At 36.3% G+C, this 10,075-nt stretch overlaps 1 pseudogene; it reads left to right on the top strand.

Moving 5' to 3' along the window:
• The first annotated feature begins 345 nt into the window (after positions 1-345).
• Positions 346-9,637, top strand: LOC120152352 (annotated as a pseudogene).
• The last annotated feature ends 438 nt before the right edge of the window (positions 9,638-10,075 follow it).

The following is a 10,075-nucleotide window of genomic DNA, read 5'->3' as shown; positions in this document are numbered from 1 at the left end:
CTGATGACGATGAAGCACCTCCGTAGAATAAGGATCCTGGAGGTGTATGACTGACTATCCCACCGGCCTGCAAAAACTGGGAAAAGTCATAAAACCCAGACATCGATGAGTGTGAAAACTGTACATGAGGCGGTGTCTGTGCTGCGGCCATGGGTGATGAGGCTGAACCCGCCAAATATCTAGCATATGAACCCCAAGTCGGGTCTACAAACATAGACCCATAATAGCCTCCATGAGGGGTCATCTGTGACGGTGGTGGGGTCATAAAACCGGGTGAAGGCGACGGCGGCGGCATCTGGTAATGGAAAGGCGATGGCGGCATCATATATGGCTGCGACATCATATATGGCTGCGGTGGCAGCTGGGAAGGTTCTGCTGGTGCAGCTGAGGATGAACCGGAAGCACCTGCTCTCCGTCCACGAGTCGGGGGACGATGGTGCTGTGTCGATGAACGTCTCTGTTGATGTCGTGGAAAGGTCTGCCCTCGTGCATCCTCGGGAAGTAGAAACGGTTTTCCGTTACTGTTGAACCACTCATAATAATCCTCAGCATACATCAAGAAATCAGTAAATATGGGCTCTCTACGTGGAAGGCGCCGATGTCGATCCTCCCACAACACGACCCAGTCATGATGCCTCACTAGCCAATATGTATCTGTCTTGCCGCATCTATCTAAGCTATGCAACTCATCCATATTGCGAGGTGCTTCCGGAATTGGTTGAAAACAACCAAACTGCCGAAGCACGCGATCAGTGGAGTGCCACTCGACGGTCGCATAACAGATCAGAGGGACCATCGCCATCCAAACATCTAATGGACCCCTCAACTCAGGTGGGATCACCGCCCTCACATCATCAGTAGAATATGACACCCATTCAAACTAAAACAAATAATATATAATTTTTATCAAAATAATAATCTAATTATATAACTATAATCTAAAATTGATTTTTAAACATTAAAATTCATACATGTGTGTCAGCCTTCTGATCGATTAGCACCCTAATCTTTTTTAAATCATCAGGTAGCTCCTGATGATTTTTCCTATCAGTAGACCACCTATTCAAGGAAAAAAATTTGTTATACGCTGTATAAAATTATTAATATACAAAATCAGTTTTATAATTACCTCAGGAGTAGTGGAAATACGAATGGGTTCTTCACAACGGGACATAAAAAGGGCAATCGATACCATGCCCAAGACTGCAGCAGTAGGAGACATCCGCCGATAGCATTACGCCTGTAGTCAGTGGCTCCACACATCTCCCTGTACAGCAAAGTCAAAACTGTCGAGCCCCAACTGAATGATCCGACGAGACGAAAGTCGCTAAGATGTCACAACCACATGCAGTGAACTAGGTTGCGCGATTTGTCCGGCATCAGCAACCCTCCTATCAGCTGCAGTATGCATGCCAGTGCATACATCTTAACCTCTTCCTCAGAGGCATCTGCGCTCAACTCCCAAAAATTGGCATCTAACCAATTTAACGGTATCCTACCTCCGATAAAATTTTTCGGGACACGTCCTAGACTATCCCGACACAAACCATTCCAAGAACCGGAAGCTATCCCCGATATCACATCTCTATCCACCGGAAGCCCCAGGTGCATAGAAACATTCTCAAGCGTGATCGTGCACTCTCCGCACGGAAGATGGAATGTGTCAAACATCAGGCTCGGTTCCTTTTTTTTTTTATAAAAATGGGAGGTCTCGTTAAAAACCTTTTCATAACCATCAAGCTACCAAAATAGCTCGACGGAAATCGAAAGGAGCGGAAATTGGAAGGAGGAGAATTTTATTCCTGTATTACCAAGTACATCAAATTTCCAATACACCCTTACATTACCAAAATACAACCTCAAGAACAATTCTCTCTACAATTTATCTCTATACAACCTCAGAATTTGCGACAGGTTTGGAAACACTGCAGCAAAATGAAAGTCCAAAAGAAAACGGTCCAATCTGATTTCCGTAGAAGCTTCTCTATTTTTACTCCACGTAAAACGACCACCCAATAATGGTAAATCCATCAAATTTGCCTGCAACATAAAATCGTTGCACAATTGCATCGAGTATCTATTTTGTGACACCCCGATCTTCTCCTCCATATTCAGGTACACATTAAAATCTCCCCCTTACAGAAGGGAACATCCAACTGCCTAATGAAAGCAACTAGTTTTAAAAATAAATCTTCATTATCAGACTCGACAGACGGACCATAAACATTAATAAAACAGCCTTGAACTCCTGCTTCCTTAAAGGTTCGGTTCCTTATCGAACTCGTGAAGTTCAACTGTCCTAATTTTCGATTGTAATTAACCATCTTGAGAATTCATGCCTTTGTTTTGAGTAGAGATTGAGATAATTAATAACTTTGATCTATTTGAAATTAGCGAGTTATTCGTTAAGTAGAATTACGGCCATTTTTAGTCTTGATTTATGGATCTGTTTTTTTTTTTTTTGCAATATTAATATCTTGTTGGAATCCAGGGTCCAAGGTTCCAACCGGATTTGTCTAGCACTTATCAACCTGTAAAATGCAATCCAAGTTGTAATTGTGATGATGAGCAAAAGCAGTGCACTTATGATAGACGCTATGCTGATACGAGTTCCAGCAGTGGTGTGCTTGGGGAGGATGTTATTTCTTTTGGGAATGAAAGTGAACTTGTTCCACAGCGTGCTGTTTTTGGTTGTGAAAATAGGGAAACGGGTGACCTTTACAGCCAAAGGGCTGATGGTATAATGGGTTTGGGTCGGGGGTAGCTTAGTATCATGGATCAACTTGTTGACAAGAATGCTATTGGTGATTCATTTTCTTTGCGCTACGGGGGGATGGATGTTGGTGGAGGTGCAATGGTTCTAGGAAATATCACTCCTCCCCCTGAAATGGTGTTCTCCCATTCAGACCCTTTCCACAGGTACACTCCTCTTACAGTATTGTATTTGTGGATGCATTTTTCCTAAGAATTCATCCGTTTCTTCTTATTCATTTACTGTAGTTTTTGAATCTCAACAGCCCTTACTATAACATTTAGCTGAAGGAAATGCATGTTGCTGGAAAGCCATTGAAGTTACCAGCGGGGATCTTTGATGGAAGACATGGAACAGTCTTGGACAATGGCACAACTTATGCTTACTTACCGGAAGATGCTTTTGTTGCATTTCGGTTTTCTGTAAGATGTAATTGCTTAGAGCTTTATGCTATGTGTAGTTCGTTTGCTAATCAAATTCTCCTTTTTATTCTACGATTAACATTGCTTTGCAGAAGCCAGAATTATTGTTTGAGGTTTAGAATAAGTTTTTGATTTTGCATGGGAGATTTAAAAGCTTGGAGTTTTGTTGCATTTACATGTTCTTTAATAGATGAATGACTACTCATTTTGTCATTTGTTTTAATCTTTGTTACTTCAAGAAGATAGAGTTGGAAATCTATATATTTACCATTTAGGAGTTATATGACAAGGGATCTATGAAGAGACTGAGTACAGATACATATTAATAGTTACAATGTCATATAATATGGCCATCCATATGAAAACTACTTTATTTATTTCTAAGTACTTGGAGATGCTACTTCTTAAATATTGGTACGATCTGTGTAATCATCCAGTTTCTGTAACTTTTCATTTACGGGTCCTGTTCCTTTCTGAAGTTTGAAGCATGTCTATTCTGCATGATTATTTCCTTAAGCATGTATGGTCCGTTTTTCAAATTGTTGTTGGGAAATGGGTCAATGCACTTTGTCAAGGAAAAATGACGTACTAGTAAACTATTAAGTGAATTAGTGTAATTTGCATTTGTTAAGTTGTTGCAGAAGCCCTGAATAATTAACACGCTCTATGACTAATGGAGATTGATTCTGTGAACTAGCCATTTAGGGTCTAATATTCCATCAACTGTTGCTTGGTTTATGCCTCCATCTTGAAAATTTTTTTGGCAGCTACTATGGTTAATCTGTTTTTTCCTCCCCGAAAAATACTTGACGTTGGTGTGTTTTATACTTGCTGTAGCTCAAAAAAGCAAAATATTCCCTGATACTGAATTTATTTGTAATCGTCTTTAATTTGTAAGCTTAACCTTTATTAACATAAATATCAGCATCTATGAATCTGAATGCTAATGTTCAGACTTGTTCTGCATGTTTACCCGGCTTTGTTAATGCGGATCCTAAGAGAAGTTCATTTTCTCAAAAGGGTTCGTGCTCCTAACCCTAATTTTGATAATACATGCATTTCCCGTGCTGGAAGGTGTTGCCAATGACCTTTTAGTTGAATGCTGAGATTTATCGTATTCCATTTAATCTTAATGGTTTTTCTTGAAATGTAATACAGGGATGTTTCCCAACTATCAAAAAATTTCCCAGAGGTTGAGATGGTATTTAACAATGGAAATAAGTTATTACTATCTCCAGAAAACTACCTGTTCCGGGTAATTACTTGCTTGAAGACCAAAATGGGTCCCTGGTTGGTGGCAAAACTAATTTAAGTGATTATAAGACATTCTTGAATCATCTATTTTCTGTGCTACCTTTTCTAATTGCTATCTTACACATTTCTCTGTTGTTTCTGTCTCTGAAATGGCATGCTTTGTAGCACACAAAGCTTAGTGATGCATATTGCTTGGGAATTTTCCCTAATACAGAATCGACCACTCTTTTAGCAGGTATGCTACTTCATTCGTGAAACTCAAAGCCTCCACTCCCTCTATGTATGCACGTAGCATAATAAGTCATCTAGTTTTGAAAAGTCCAAGGTTCTTGCAATATACATGGACCTATCTGGACTTACGTTTTTCCAACTCAATATATCTTGCTTCTTTGCATGACTGCAGTAATAATCTGTTACTTTTGTAACTTTATTTTGCGGGAGGAATTGTTGTCCGGAACACCTTAGTGACCTATGATCGGGGTAATGACAGGATAGGCTTTTTGAAAACTAATTGTTCTGAACTATGGAGGAGAGTGTAGTCATCTGGTGCACCTGCACCGGCTCCTTTAGTCTCCCAAAGCAATGACACTAACAGGGAAATTACTCCAGCATCAACCCCAAGTGGATCACCACCGAATGCTCTTCCAGGTGCATGGCATATTACTTCCTTCCTCACAATGTTTCCTGTGTTCCTTGGTTTCTTCCCTTGCACCATTCCATGAATTGATGTATCGTGGTCACAATTTATGTACTTTCTTCTATATAGGTCAGTAGCTCTTTTCTCGTGAACGGAAAATTAATGCAGATAAATTTCAAAAAATAAACAGAGATGCTGTACTTGGTTGGAAACTTCTGCTGGTGCAGTACATTGATGGAAATTAGAAACATAAAAGAAGGATCTTGTTTGCATTTGCAAAACGACACCATATTTATAATAGACCTCCAAGAAATCACCATATTCGTTTTCTTTCTTAAAAGAAGTTGCCTTTTGTAAGGAGGCTGATGACTCGTTTGCTTTGTAATCTTGATAAAATTTGTTATTCATAGAAAGATGGTGCATTCATGAAGTTTGATTGTTCTCTTAATAAGCATAAATTTGTCTTGTAGATTAAAAGGGCTTATAGTTACTGATAAATAGCATTAATGCAACCCCAAGGCTATTATATGAAGGTGAAGTTACCTAATAACTTCCAGTGGAGTATTTAGACTCCAGAAGCAGGGTTGGAAGGATGAAACATATCCCTCGGGGTACTATTAAAAGAAAGGTTAACTACATGATTGGTTAGTTATATTTATATTTTGTCATTTTTTCCTTACTGATTTCAAAAAACATAATATATGGTTACTTTTGTTTTTATTTAATTAAGATGTGGTTATCACGAGTTAATTGTTGTTAGACCATTAATGATTTGTTGAGCTGGCACAGTAATTAAATAAAATAGAAAATACATCATTTCCACGTGGACTGGGTTAACTATATAATTGATCACTTATGTTTGTGTTTTTTTCACTTTTCCTCACTGATTTCAAAAAATATTATATATATGGTCACATTTGTTTTTATTTAATTAAGATGTGATCACCACGGATTAACCGCCGTTAGATCATTAACGATTTGCTGAGCTAGCACGGTAATTAAATAAAATAGAAAATACATCATTTCTACGTAGATTATACGTGGATTAAGTTTAAAAAATAAAAACATAATTGATATAAACGTGAAATAAAGAGGTGTCATCAACTATCCATTTTCTTCAAATACCTAAAACAAAGTCCCCTTTGAAATAATTTTTTTTTCAAATCCCTAAAACAACACCCATTTATCGTTGTGGATAACGAGTTGAAATTGTTTCAGATTGATTCCATAATATTCTTCTTGGTCGGCATGTATTTTTTTTTCATCTTCTTCTTTTTCTTAGGATTTTAAGGGCTGATAGGGATATCAAAAGCATGTCGTTCATCCTACGAAGCCCTTAAAATCCTAAGAAAAAGACACGCCGACGAAGAAGAATATTATGGAATCAAGATGTGACAATTTCAACTCGTTCTCCACAACAACAAATGGATGTTGTTTTAAGGATTTGAAGAAAAATATTTCAAAGGGGACTTTGTTTTAGGGATTTGAAGAAAAGGGATAGTTAATGACACCTTTTATTTCACGCTTATATCAATTTTTATTTTTTATTTTTTTAAACTTAATCCACGTATAATCAATGTGGAAATGATGTATTTTCTATTTTATTTAATTACCGTGCTAGCTTAGTAAATCGTTAATGGTCTAACAACAGTTAATCTGTGGTGACCGCATCTTAATTAAATAAAAACGAATGTGACCATATATATAATGTTTTTTGAAATCAGTGAGGAAAAGTGAAAAAACACAAACATAAGTGATCAATCATGTAGTTAACCCAATCCATGTGGAAATGATGTATTTTCTATTTTATTTAATTACCGTGCTAGCTTAGTAAATCGTTAATGGTCTAACAGCAGTTAATCTGTGGTGACCACATCTTAATTAAATAAAAACGAAAGTGACCATATATATAATGTTTTTTGAAATCAGTGAGGAAAAGTGAAAAAAACACAAACATAAGTGATCAATCATGTAGTTAACCCAATCCATGTGGAAATGATGTATTTTTTATTTTATTTAATTACCATTCTAGCTTAGCAAATCGTTAATGGTCTAATGACAATTAATCTGTAGTGACCACATTTTAATTAAATAAAAACGAAAGTGACCATATATTATGTTCTTTTGGTAATGAGGAAAAGTGGACAAAACACAAACATAAGTGATCAATCATGTAGATAACGCTTAAAAGAATTAATAAATTAACCGGGTATGTTCATTCTTTTAATCCACTTGTAGTGTTAAGAAGCTCCATTGCAAGTTATCCAAGATAACCCTTACAGAATATACATGTTTCTCATTTATAATCTGGTTTATAGTCTGAAACAAATTATGTGCGTGCATTTAAAGCTTATTATAGTTGAGATGGCCTAATTTTGGATCACATCCTTTTTTTACAATCTCGTTTAGTCGTGGTCATCTTTTTGTACTAGCAGAATGAGCTTATCGATTGCTTTATAATAATGGTGTTTGCACGATGCCTTGCTTTTTTTTTTATTGTTCGACACTTAGGCTGATGATAATCTTAGCACTTTTAGTGATAACGATGCAAGCATTTATACAAATTGATCTTTTAAATTTACTCTGATGATATTGTCTCCCCAAACACGATAATCAGGTTCATTTCGTGTTGGATTTATAACATTTGATCTGGCAATTAGCACAACTGATTCCAAATCGAAGCTCAACTTCAAGGAGCTTGGACAATTGTTTTCCAAGGAACTGGAAGTCGATAATTCACAGGTGCTGTTGAATTTCCTTGGCTCTAAACAGGTTTTCTAGGCCTTGTGGGAATTAGATTTGAGGGTGTGCATTGTAGTGCTTTTAAAATATTTTATTTATTGCTTCACTTCTTTTAGGAAGAAATATCTTATTTGATTATTGGTGCAATGTAATCTAAATCATATTTCTAAGCACGATGTCATATATATTGAATCACAGTTGGAATCTTGTGGTTTTGTCAATACATGTTACTTGCAGATTTAAGTAGATGTGTTCACCTGTCAGGGGCTTAGACAGAAAAGGTAGGCCTGATAAAAAAACCATCCGGGCTCCGACAAAGATTTCTTTCTGGCCTGAGCTCTAGATATTATGCATAAAGTCACCTTGAACCTAACTCTAATCAGGCCATGAACATATCTAGTATTTAACTTTGGAATTATTTTTTCTTGCCATGTAATTTTGTCTCTGTATGTAGCTATATGCTTGACAGTTTTCAATTAACCTTTATCTATTTCGCCATATTTATGCTGTTGGTTCAATTTTTCAGGTTCGCCTGCTGAATGTCACTTCCAAGGGGAATGAATACCTTGTTAGATGGGGCATTTTTCCTGCTTCATCTTCTAATTATATTTCTAATTCCACTGCATTGGTATTACCACTACTGAGAGATATACATATTTATGAGTTGAAATTCATTGATTTCCATCTATTTACGACAGCATGGATCTTATTTTCCTTCATCATGAGCAGAGCATCATCCTGCGCTTAAGGGATCACCGTATGCAGTTTCCCGAGAGATTTGGGAATTATAAATTGGTTGAATGGAATGCTGAACCTCAAAGGAAGTCGTATGTTCTCTTTTGCCATTTCGTCTTCATTATCCCTTTTATGCTTTTTACTACTGTGGATAAATTGGCTAGAATTCTATTTTGATGAACAAGTCTTTGGAGCATTTAGGACCACGAAGTCAAGGTCACAGTTGAATGGTAGGATTAGGATGCCAGAATGCTATTGATAATAGAAAGATGGAGTGGGTTGGCCAAACAGTTGTAGTCGGGATGGTTATGCCGGGAACCGGCTATCCTTTGCATTCAGGATGACTTATTTAGGACTGTGAGGGGCACATAATGCCAGCTACATTTTAGTAGCCTGTGATATTTGCATTGGTATCTAGTACCTGTCTTAAGAATCAAGTTTGTGTGGATTCAAGGTTGAACCTAGGTCCAACGCAATAACATTATAAATACGAATCTGTACTTCCGTACAGATTGAGAGCAATGCATCCCCAATTTCCCCTCCCCCTTTTTTAAACATTTTTGAGGATGTTTCTTACCTATTGTACGTACTGTTTCCAATGATATAGTTTCAGAAACAACATTGGGTTGTCACTGGAGCTTTCACAGGTCGTGGTGGCGACATCACTATCTTGCTGTGTACTCGCAACTCTTAGTTTGTCAGCTATTGGGATATGGTTGGTTCTTCGATTCAGACGGTAATCAATCACAGCTTATGAGCCATTGCTTCTCCTGTTCCGGAGCAAGAGCTTCAGCTTTTAACTGTGATGCATGTCAATATGTGCAATAACTATTTCAGATGGAGTTATTCAAGATCAGTTATTCTCTTTTCCCCGATTTTGTTTCCGAATGCTGTAAGAGAAATGATAGGTGGAATGTCAAAAGGTGCAAAAAGTATGTATACTTTATATATAAAACAATCTATTACTATTGATTTTTTAAAGAAAAAAAATGTTAAAACATTAAGTACAATTAAATGGTTAAATATATAAACAAATACCAAGTTCTTTGTACATCTCATTTTGACTCTATTTTTAAATGTTTCATAGATTTTTAGATTAAATTTATATAAATATGTATTAATTTGTGCTTATCCATACAACATATGATACTTTGTTTTTTTTTTCAATATTTCTATTAGTCTCTTATTTTTCACACGAATTAAAATTATCTTGGATATTATTGATTTTAATTGTTGATCTTTAACAAGTTGAAGATGTTATTTTACAACAGAGATACTTGACATCCTTCATTTCATATTGTTGGGTCCACATACAACAAGTATTACAATGGTAAGTAACTCATACTATTTTTCATTTTTTTCTTATACCCATTATTATTTTGATTATTGAAGAGCAAAATTATTAAAAATCGAATCCAAATTCTCATATCATATAACATTAATATTTTGTTGGTGTTTTATATTTTCGAAATACCGTGCTTCAATTTATTGCTAATATATATATATTGAATGCACGAAATGAAAAGCAATAAT

Source organism: Hibiscus syriacus, unplaced genomic scaffold, assembly GCF_006381635.1.
Source record: "Hibiscus syriacus cultivar Baekdansim isolate YM2019G1 unplaced genomic scaffold, ASM638163v2 tig00002840_pilon, whole genome shotgun sequence".
Classification (NCBI taxonomy): Eukaryota; Viridiplantae; Streptophyta; class Magnoliopsida; order Malvales; family Malvaceae; genus Hibiscus; species Hibiscus syriacus.
Note: the sequence above shows the minus strand (reverse complement) of the source record. Positions and strands in the feature narration are given on the sequence as shown.